The 7500-nt window shown below is 45.7% G+C and overlaps 31 non-coding genes across 31 annotated transcripts; 15 read left to right on the forward strand and 16 right to left on the reverse strand.

Annotated features, from left to right (window-relative positions):
- Positions 1-165: 165 nt before the first annotated feature.
- TRNAF-GAA (transfer RNA phenylalanine (anticodon GAA)) lies at positions 166-238 on the forward strand. Its single transcript has one exon. It is a non-coding gene; the product is annotated as a tRNA-Phe (tRNA).
- A 113-nt stretch (positions 239-351) lies between these two features.
- Positions 352-425, reverse strand: TRNAT-AGU (transfer RNA threonine (anticodon AGU)). Its single transcript has one exon. It is a non-coding gene; the product is annotated as a tRNA-Thr (tRNA).
- A 76-nt stretch (positions 426-501) lies between these two features.
- Positions 502-575, reverse strand: TRNAK-CUU (transfer RNA lysine (anticodon CUU)). The gene has a single exon. It is a non-coding gene; the product is annotated as a tRNA-Lys (tRNA).
- Positions 576-668: 93 nt separating this feature from the next.
- Positions 669-750, forward strand: TRNAS-AGA (transfer RNA serine (anticodon AGA)). The gene has a single exon. It is a non-coding gene; the product is annotated as a tRNA-Ser (tRNA).
- A 1566-nt stretch (positions 751-2316) lies between these two features.
- On the forward strand, positions 2317-2388 carry TRNAP-UGG (transfer RNA proline (anticodon UGG)). Its single transcript has one exon. It is a non-coding gene; the product is annotated as a tRNA-Pro (tRNA).
- A 71-nt stretch (positions 2389-2459) lies between these two features.
- On the reverse strand, positions 2460-2531 carry TRNAC-GCA (transfer RNA cysteine (anticodon GCA)). Its single transcript has one exon. It is a non-coding gene; the product is annotated as a tRNA-Cys (tRNA).
- Positions 2532-2644: 113 nt separating this feature from the next.
- Positions 2645-2768, reverse strand: TRNAL-CAA (transfer RNA leucine (anticodon CAA)). Its single transcript has 2 exons — positions 2731-2768; positions 2645-2689 (listed from the first exon to the last, which is right to left on the reverse strand). It is a non-coding gene; the product is annotated as a tRNA-Leu (tRNA).
- Positions 2769-3119: 351 nt separating this feature from the next.
- Positions 3120-3203, reverse strand: TRNAL-CAG (transfer RNA leucine (anticodon CAG)). The gene has a single exon. It is a non-coding gene; the product is annotated as a tRNA-Leu (tRNA).
- Positions 3204-3292: 89 nt separating this feature from the next.
- TRNAI-AAU (transfer RNA isoleucine (anticodon AAU)) lies at positions 3293-3366 on the forward strand. The gene has a single exon. It is a non-coding gene; the product is annotated as a tRNA-Ile (tRNA).
- A 57-nt stretch (positions 3367-3423) lies between these two features.
- Positions 3424-3496, reverse strand: TRNAK-UUU (transfer RNA lysine (anticodon UUU)). Its single transcript has one exon. It is a non-coding gene; the product is annotated as a tRNA-Lys (tRNA).
- Positions 3497-3599: 103 nt separating this feature from the next.
- On the reverse strand, positions 3600-3671 carry TRNAD-GUC (transfer RNA aspartic acid (anticodon GUC)). The gene has a single exon. It is a non-coding gene; the product is annotated as a tRNA-Asp (tRNA).
- Positions 3672-3841: 170 nt separating this feature from the next.
- On the reverse strand, positions 3842-3934 carry TRNAY-GUA (transfer RNA tyrosine (anticodon GUA)). The gene is made up of 2 exons: positions 3898-3934; positions 3842-3877 (listed from the first exon to the last, which is right to left on the reverse strand). It is a non-coding gene; the product is annotated as a tRNA-Tyr (tRNA).
- Positions 3935-4046: 112 nt separating this feature from the next.
- Positions 4047-4119, forward strand: TRNAA-AGC (transfer RNA alanine (anticodon AGC)). Its single transcript has one exon. It is a non-coding gene; the product is annotated as a tRNA-Ala (tRNA).
- Positions 4120-4280: 161 nt separating this feature from the next.
- TRNAL-AAG (transfer RNA leucine (anticodon AAG)) lies at positions 4281-4362 on the reverse strand. Its single transcript has one exon. It is a non-coding gene; the product is annotated as a tRNA-Leu (tRNA).
- Positions 4363-4470: 108 nt separating this feature from the next.
- LOC145320419 (5S ribosomal RNA) lies at positions 4471-4589 on the forward strand. The gene has a single exon (XR_013880204.1). It is a non-coding gene; the product is annotated as a 5S ribosomal RNA (ribosomal RNA).
- Positions 4590-4651: 62 nt separating this feature from the next.
- TRNAM-CAU (transfer RNA methionine (anticodon CAU)) lies at positions 4652-4724 on the reverse strand. Its single transcript has one exon. It is a non-coding gene; the product is annotated as a tRNA-Met (tRNA).
- Positions 4725-4800: 76 nt separating this feature from the next.
- Positions 4801-4872, reverse strand: TRNAG-UCC (transfer RNA glycine (anticodon UCC)). Its single transcript has one exon. It is a non-coding gene; the product is annotated as a tRNA-Gly (tRNA).
- Positions 4873-4943: 71 nt separating this feature from the next.
- Positions 4944-5015, reverse strand: TRNAH-GUG (transfer RNA histidin (anticodon GUG)). Its single transcript has one exon. It is a non-coding gene; the product is annotated as a tRNA-His (tRNA).
- Positions 5016-5119: 104 nt separating this feature from the next.
- On the forward strand, positions 5120-5192 carry TRNAV-AAC (transfer RNA valine (anticodon AAC)). The gene has a single exon. It is a non-coding gene; the product is annotated as a tRNA-Val (tRNA).
- Positions 5193-5195: 3 nt separating this feature from the next.
- On the forward strand, positions 5196-5267 carry TRNAE-UUC (transfer RNA glutamic acid (anticodon UUC)). The gene has a single exon. It is a non-coding gene; the product is annotated as a tRNA-Glu (tRNA).
- Positions 5268-5364: 97 nt separating this feature from the next.
- On the forward strand, positions 5365-5446 carry TRNAS-GCU (transfer RNA serine (anticodon GCU)). The gene has a single exon. It is a non-coding gene; the product is annotated as a tRNA-Ser (tRNA).
- A 100-nt stretch (positions 5447-5546) lies between these two features.
- On the reverse strand, positions 5547-5618 carry TRNAE-CUC (transfer RNA glutamic acid (anticodon CUC)). Its single transcript has one exon. It is a non-coding gene; the product is annotated as a tRNA-Glu (tRNA).
- A 128-nt stretch (positions 5619-5746) lies between these two features.
- On the forward strand, positions 5747-5820 carry TRNAN-GUU (transfer RNA asparagine (anticodon GUU)). Its single transcript has one exon. It is a non-coding gene; the product is annotated as a tRNA-Asn (tRNA).
- A 151-nt stretch (positions 5821-5971) lies between these two features.
- On the reverse strand, positions 5972-6044 carry TRNAR-ACG (transfer RNA arginine (anticodon ACG)). Its single transcript has one exon. It is a non-coding gene; the product is annotated as a tRNA-Arg (tRNA).
- An 84-nt stretch (positions 6045-6128) lies between these two features.
- On the forward strand, positions 6129-6201 carry TRNAV-CAC (transfer RNA valine (anticodon CAC)). The gene has a single exon. It is a non-coding gene; the product is annotated as a tRNA-Val (tRNA).
- A 109-nt stretch (positions 6202-6310) lies between these two features.
- TRNAP-AGG (transfer RNA proline (anticodon AGG)) lies at positions 6311-6382 on the forward strand. Its single transcript has one exon. It is a non-coding gene; the product is annotated as a tRNA-Pro (tRNA).
- A 137-nt stretch (positions 6383-6519) lies between these two features.
- Positions 6520-6591, forward strand: TRNAQ-CUG (transfer RNA glutamine (anticodon CUG)). Its single transcript has one exon. It is a non-coding gene; the product is annotated as a tRNA-Gln (tRNA).
- A 106-nt stretch (positions 6592-6697) lies between these two features.
- Positions 6698-6770, forward strand: TRNAF-GAA (transfer RNA phenylalanine (anticodon GAA)). The gene has a single exon. It is a non-coding gene; the product is annotated as a tRNA-Phe (tRNA).
- A 111-nt stretch (positions 6771-6881) lies between these two features.
- TRNAT-AGU (transfer RNA threonine (anticodon AGU)) lies at positions 6882-6955 on the reverse strand. Its single transcript has one exon. It is a non-coding gene; the product is annotated as a tRNA-Thr (tRNA).
- Positions 6956-7031: 76 nt separating this feature from the next.
- Positions 7032-7104, reverse strand: TRNAK-CUU (transfer RNA lysine (anticodon CUU)). Its single transcript has one exon. It is a non-coding gene; the product is annotated as a tRNA-Lys (tRNA).
- A 92-nt stretch (positions 7105-7196) lies between these two features.
- TRNAS-AGA (transfer RNA serine (anticodon AGA)) lies at positions 7197-7278 on the forward strand. Its single transcript has one exon. It is a non-coding gene; the product is annotated as a tRNA-Ser (tRNA).
- The last annotated feature ends 222 nt before the right edge of the window (positions 7279-7500 follow it).

Here is a 7500-nt window from a genome sequence, read left to right on the forward strand (position 1 = left end):
AATGGTTAGCACTCTGGACTCTGAATCCAGCGATCCGAGTTCAAATCTCGGTAGGACCTGTCTCTTTTTCTGTTTGTTCGTTTGTTTTCGTCTGTCAGGCCACTTTTTCTTTTTGAAATGCTATGCTGCTGCGTTTCCGCTTGGGTCGCCAAGAACATAGCACAGGCCGTGATAGCTCAGTTGGGAGAGCGTTAGACTGAAGATCTAAAGGTCCCCGGTTCGATCCCGGGTCGCGGCATTTTTGTTGAACTGTTTGTTTCGCTTCATTTTTCCTGTATCTTGGGCAAAATGTGAGCAGTGAAATCTTTCAGAGGCCTTCTTTTGACAGTTGGGTTGGTCAAAAAAAAGTTGAGGCACCACCGAGATTCGAACTCGGGATCTCCTGTTTACTAGACAGGCGCTTTAACCAACTAAGCCATGGCGCCCTTTCTGCTGGTGGGTCCATGAGTGTGCACCTCATACTCGTTGCAGCTAAGTGGGAAACACACCAAAAGGAATGGTCGCCCAACGTGGGGCTCGAACCCACGACCCTGAGATTTAAGAGTCTCATGCTCTACCGACTGAGCTAGCCGGGCTGCTTGCAACACCTGTGTGAAGTGGCAAGCTAAGCTAATCCAAGTTATTCTACTGTATGAGAATGCCGCCAAATGTGCCCCCATCAATGGATTGCAGTCGTGGCCGAGTGGTTAAGGCGTCTGACTAGAAATCAGATTCCCTCTGGGAGCGTAGGTTCGAATCCTACCGACTGCGGATAACATTTTGCCCTTCTCTCCATAGGTCATGGGCTGTTTGGGGGTTACAAAGAGCCACAAATTGTCCTTTCCCTATGTGCCAGCAACGTTGGTTCAGTGGTAGAATGCTCGCCTGCCACGCGGGCGGCCCGGGTTCGATTCCCGGACGTTGCAGCAATTCATTTTGCAAGAACCTGAACCAGAATAGCAAGAGTTCCAACAAACAACATTCAAATGAAATCCGCTTGTCACTGGCGTACTCAAAGATGGAAAATATTTAGTTTTCGAGTACCAATCCTTGCCAGAATAATGCCAGGAAATGCGCAGCAATCGCGTTAACAAGATCCAAAATAAATTGCACTGAAAAAACCTATACTTTTTTCCCATTTTCAAAGTTTGAATTCTGTTGAATTAACTATTGTCTAAGGGATTTATGCATTCTATCGCTCAAGAGGACAGCTGCTGACCTCCAGTGTTCATGGTTAAGTCAAATACACGTTAAAGGTAAAAATTTGCCCCAAACAAAGTATTTTAATGTAATGTACTAGAAAAATAATTTGTTTAACTTAAATCTAAGTTTCAAAATTATTCTATTTTTCTAACCCATTGAGAGACTTTTTTTATGTGCTTTTTGGGAAAATTTTTATGTTTAATATGCATTTGACTAAGCCATGTACACTGGAGGTCAGCAGCTCTCCTTCAAGAATAGTTATTTAACAGAATCAAACTTTAAAGATGAGAGAAAAGTACAAATAAGTATTTTTTTCTGTTGATTTAATGGTATCTGTGCATACAATAGGCAACACCCAAATTTCCCTTTTTCATAAATTTATCTTGAAATATAAAGACATCCCAAAACTGATGGATTGGACTTGTAGAAGGAACCAATTGAGTATCTTAGGTCGAAAAAGGTTTGTGTTTTGAGCATTTGTGACCAAGTAGTGGCCAAACAGTGAGGAAACATATAAAAAGACTTTAGAAGTCCGAGATATTATTTTTTTGTTTTATTGAAACCCAAGAAAAAAATATGATTTTATTAACTTAAATTCATAAAGAGATTTTTATTATTTTACAACGATTGCAATAGATGAAGCATATTTATTATTAATGCACAGATAAAACATAGATGTGAAACAACAATATGAAGGCAGCACTTCATGAGATGGACTTGATTCGAGTAATAGTTGAAAGAACAGCTCAAATTAACTCTCATGAAAAAAACTAGAAACCTTCAGTTTAATTCAACTAATGAGATTTCATGTATGCTCCGATGCGATTCATTTATTGGCTCAATCAGACATTACCTCTCTTTCTTAGTATCTTTATTTTGAAAACAAAAAATTAAATCTTGAATATCTTTATTCCTCCCCAAAATTTTAGGTTCAGTTAATCATTTTTACCAACTATGAACCAGCGGTTGGTTTTATGTGTTATTTATATGGACAGAAAGGTCTGATATGAATTAGAAAACTGTGCAACATCCAGAGAAACATCTGAATCATGTTGGTTTCAATGCCAGACTTTATTAAAGCAGTCAAAGTTACATCAAGTGTATTAAATCACTGTTGACTTAACCTAACCGGGCGGCCAAATGGTCTAGGGGTATGATTCCTGCTTTGGGTGCAGGAGGTCCCGGGTTCAAATCCCGGTTTGGCCCTTGATTTTTCTTTCTTTTTTTTTCTGGATGCAAGGTTGCAATGTGCTAAACCAAAAAAAAGTTTCACCTAAGGGGGACACTCGGAGTTGAACCAAGGACCTGCCGGACTGCAGCCGGATGCTCTACCACTGAGCTATATCCCCGTGTGCGGTGAAACAAGCAAACAATTGTGGTCAATCTTAGCTCTGCGTTTTGATGGCGATACTTCCTTGAGTGGGAGGGTGGCAGTTGCAGAAAATTAATGCCAAAAGTTGTTTGTCAGAAATGGGATTCGAACCCATGCCCTCATCGAGGACCAGAATTCTCCAGAGCCTACTCCGTATTGCAGAGCAAGGATTATGCCTTGAGTCTGGCGCCTTAGACCACTCGGCCATCCTGACATCTTACTGGCTGGCAAAACAGTTTGCAACCCATCTGGGGATCGAACCCAGGACCTTTGGATTAGAAGTCCAATGCGCTATCCTCTGCGCTAATGGGTCGTGTTGGGGTGCGGGGACACATTTGTGGTCCCTGTTGACGTCTGAAATAAAGAAAAGAGAACAGAACAGAAGAAAAGAATTGGGTTTTAGCAGAGCGTAGTTTCGATCTACGGACCTCTGGGTTATGGGCCCAGCACGCTTCCACTGCGCCACTCTGCTATCCTTGTCTGGTTGAGTCAAACATTTTATGTATATTTGGTTTGCTGCCAAAATAGAGCAGCACGCACACACAATGGACAGGAAAAAGGAGTTTGTCAGCTGTGAGATTCGAACTCACGCCCACAGAAGTGGACTGCGACCTGAACGCAGCGCCTTAGACCACTCGGCCAAACTGACTGTTGACTCACGGTGTAGGCAGCCACAAGCAACAAGCTATGCAAATACACTATATCAATGCAAAGTTTTTAGTCCAACAACCGTGTGTAGGCCCGTTAGCTCAGTTGGTTAGAGCGTCGTGCTAATAACGCGAAGGTCACGGGTTCGATCCCCCTACGGGCCATACTCCTTTTAATTTGCTGACAAAGTGATTTAAGTGCACGTCTGTGCAAAAGGGTAGCGCCCGAGCAGGGGCTCGAACCCTGGACCGTTAGGTTAAAAGCCTAACGCTCTACCGACTGAGCTACCCGGGCTCAATGGTATTGGAGGTAAATTATGTAACCAAATTGCCTTCTATCATAAAGCTGGAGCGATGAAATGCATGTCTCTCAAGCTGTCCTGTCAAAAAGTTGCATTCTCCCCGACCGGGAATCGAACCCGGGCCTTCCACGTGACAGGCGGAGATCCTCACCACTAGACTATCGAGGAATGGATAGACGCCAGGGAAAATGAAAAAAATTAAGCAACATCATGTCCTGGCTTTCTAATGTCGGTTACACTCGATGCTGACACCGATGTCGTTGAGCATTGGTGTTCAAAGCTAACACCGTGTTCGTGTTCCGATGGAAAATATGAAAAAAAGGACGAAAAAGGTTAGTTCCTTCGAGCCGGATTTGAACCAGCGACCTATGGATATCTGCTCGCAGAGTAACAACTACAGTCCACCGCTCTACCAACTGAGCTATCGAAGGTAGCTGTCGGGTGAGGAATTGCTTTGTCAATTTAACCACAGTTGCTGTGCGACCTTTTGATTTCCCGAGACAGAAGATTCAAATACTTGCTTTCGGACATCAACAGCAAGAAGGGGATGTAGCTCAGATGGTAGAGCGCTCGCTTAGCATGCGAGAGGTACGGGGATCGATACCCCGCATCTCCAAGCAACATTTTGCCATAGCTCATGAAACCTGTTCATCATGTATGGAGACAAACAAATGATTGACCCCAGTCTGCCTAGGGGACGGAGATACAATCAAAACAAAAACAAACCGAATAACAGCCACTTCAGCCAACAATAATTCTAAAGTGAGGAAAAAGCTTTGGCAGCGGTGGGATTCGAACCCACGCCCTCGAAAGGACTGGTGCCTTAAACCAGCGCCTTAGACCGCTCGGCCACGCTACCCCTAATGCCCTGAAGCCGACTGCTTGTCTTGTAGTACCTTGTGCTTAATCCCTACGCCATCGCAGCAGAAAAGGATTGACTCATACCGTTGCATTGCCCATCATCAATGTCTACGGCCATACCATGTTGAAAGCACCAGTTCTCGTCCGATCACTGAAGTTAAGCAACATTGGGCCAAGTTAGTACTTGGATGGGTGACCGCCTGGGAATACTTGGTGTCGTAGGCCTAAACTTTCGTTTTCCTTTCCATCACTACACGCATTAGACATATTAAGATCAAAATGAAGTCTGCCCCCGGTGAGGCTCGAACTCACGGCCTTCAGATTATGAGACTGACGCGCTGCCTACTGCGCTACGGAGGCTTGGTGATCTCTGTTGCACAATTTGGAAGCAGTATTGGCCAATTACGGCACATACCATGGCTTAAAAATTCAGCTCTGCGTCAGCCGGGAATCGAACCCGGGTCAACTGCTTGGAAGGCAGCTATGCTCACCACTATACCACTGACGCTTCTTCATGACATGGGCTCCCAGTTCCAAATTCAAAGTCACGATGTGACAGGGAAAGGAAAAAATTGTCACTGCCGTGACCAGGATTCGAACCTGGGTTACTGCGGCCACAACGCAGGGTCCTAACCACTAGACGATCACGGCTAGAGACAGTGACAAAGGCACAAATGTTCTAGTGTACATACCACAAAGGCCAGCCTTTTCCGTGATTTGATAACATCCCACCTTAGTTGGCACTATACCACAGAGTTTCCGTGGTGTAGCGGTTATCACATCTGCCTAACACGCAGAAGGTCTCCGGTTCGATCCCGGACGGAAACATGATCCCACGTGGTCTAACGGCTAGGATATCTGGCTTTCACCCAGGAGGCCCGGGTTCAACTCCCGGCGTGGGAAATCTTTTTCTTCTCTAAAAACTGCTGAACCACCAGGATCTCATTCTTTCATGCAAACATCAAGGGCTTCCCAAGTTTCGGCCTGACTCCTCCTAGTTGACGAGGTGGCCGAGTGGTTAAGGCGTTGGACTGCTAATCCAATGGGCTCTGCCCGCGTGGGTTCGAATCCCATCCTCGTCGGAAGTTTTGTTCAATTATTGCCTTTTCTTCTCTCGAGAAATTCGATGCTATACCAACTCAACTACACTTGGACAAGCGCACAAGAGGGGGGAAAAAAGTTTTCCGTTACCGGGAATCGAACCCGGGCCTGCTGGGTGAGAGCCAGCTATCCTAACCACTAGACCATAACGGAAGGATGTATGATGTGTTTAGCAGTGCAAACTTAAACAAAGCATTTTCCAAACTGGCTTTCTCAATTGTACAATTATTTAACCATGTTGGCATATTTCTCAATTATTTCGATACCAGCATCATCAACTTGCCTCCGTGGCGCAATCGGCTAGCGCGTTCGGCTGTTAACCGAAAGGTTGGTGGTTCGAGCCCACCCGGGGGCGCAGACACCTTTTTCTTGTTGAGCGTAGCAATCAACGTGAACAAAACATAAGTATTGGCAGCTAAACAAACATATTGTCCATGTATCTGTGTATGCAATGTCATGCCATGTGTCTCAGTCATACACATTTAGTCTGTTCAAAGATAAAAATCCGATCTCGGCAGGATTCGAACCTGCAATCTTCTGATCCGTAGTCAGACGCGTTATCCGTTGCGCCACGAGACCCTGTAGTACACCGTTGGGACAGATCCATACCACATTTGCTACAACTCAATATTTCAAACAAAGAATTTGCCTCTCTACCAGCAAGGTTCCTTAGTGTAGTGGTTATCACGTGTCCTTCACACGGACAAGGTCGCCGGTTCGATCCCGGCAGGAACCAAACAGTCTGTTTTTTCTTCTTCTTTCTTGAAGGTCCTCGTTCAAAGGTGAGTCTCCTTCCGCAGGCATGTCAAATAAATACCCACACGCACTGTTACCACTCAACAGCTGGCTCGTTGGTCTAGGGGTATGATTCTCGCTTAGGGTGCGAGAGGTCCCGGGTTCAAATCCCGGACGAGCCCACTTGCTTTTTGGATTGGTCATGTTTGGCCCTAATTTCAGGGTTTCTGCAAATATGTTCCAGTTGTTTTACCTTTTTCTTTTCAATGGGAAAACGATTGGAAAACTGTACGTGCATCTTGACATCGCTAGATGTGAAGGTCCTATGGTGTAATGGTTAGCACTCTGGACTCTGAATCCAGCGATCCGAGTTCAAATCTCGGTAGGACCTGTCTCTTTTTCTGTTTGTTCGTTTGTTTTCGTCTGTCAGGCCACTTTTTCTTTTTGAAATGCTATGCTGCTGCGTTTCCGCTTGGGTCGCCAAGAACATAGCACAGGCCGTGATAGCTCAGTTGGGAGAGCGTTAGACTGAAGATCTAAAGGTCCCCGGTTCGATCCCGGGTCGCGGCATTTTGTTGAACTGTTTGTTTCGCTTCATTTTTCCTGTATCTTGGGCAAAATGTGAGCAGTGAAATCTTTCAGAGGCCTTCTTTTGACAGTTGGGTTGGTCAAAAAAAGTTGAGGCACCACCGAGATTCGAACTCGGGATCTCCTGTTTACTAGACAGGCGCTTTAACCAACTAAGCCATGGCGCCCTTTCTGCTGGTGGGTCCATGAGTGTGCACCTCATACTCGTTGCAGCTAAGTGGGAAACACACCAAAAGGAATGGTCGCCCAACGTGGGGCTCGAACCCACGACCCTGAGATTAAGAGTCTCATGCTCTACCGACTGAGCTAGCCGGGCTGCTTGCAAACCTGTGTGAAGTGGCAAGCTAAGCTAATCCAAGTTATTCTACTGTATGAGAATGCCGCCAAATGTGCCCCCATCAATGGATTGCAGTCGTGGCCGAGTGGTTAAGGCGTCTGACTAGAAATCAGATTCCCTCTGGGAGCGTAGGTTCGAATCCTACCGACTGCGGATAACATTTTGCCCTTCTCTCCATAGGTCATGGGCTGTTTGGGGGGTTACAAAGAGCCACAAATTGTCCTTTCCCTATGTGCCAGCAACGTTGGTTCAGTGGTAGAATGCTCGCCTGCCACGCGGGCGGCCCGGGTTCGATTCCCGGACGTTGCAGCAATTCATTTTGCAAGAACCTGAACCAGAATAGCAAGAGTTCCAACAAACAACATTCAAATGAAA

Source organism: Acartia tonsa, chromosome 5, assembly GCF_053477335.1.
Source record: "Acartia tonsa isolate MP-2025a chromosome 5, ASM5347733v1, whole genome shotgun sequence".
NCBI lineage: Eukaryota > Metazoa > Arthropoda > Copepoda > Calanoida > Acartiidae > Acartia > Acartia tonsa.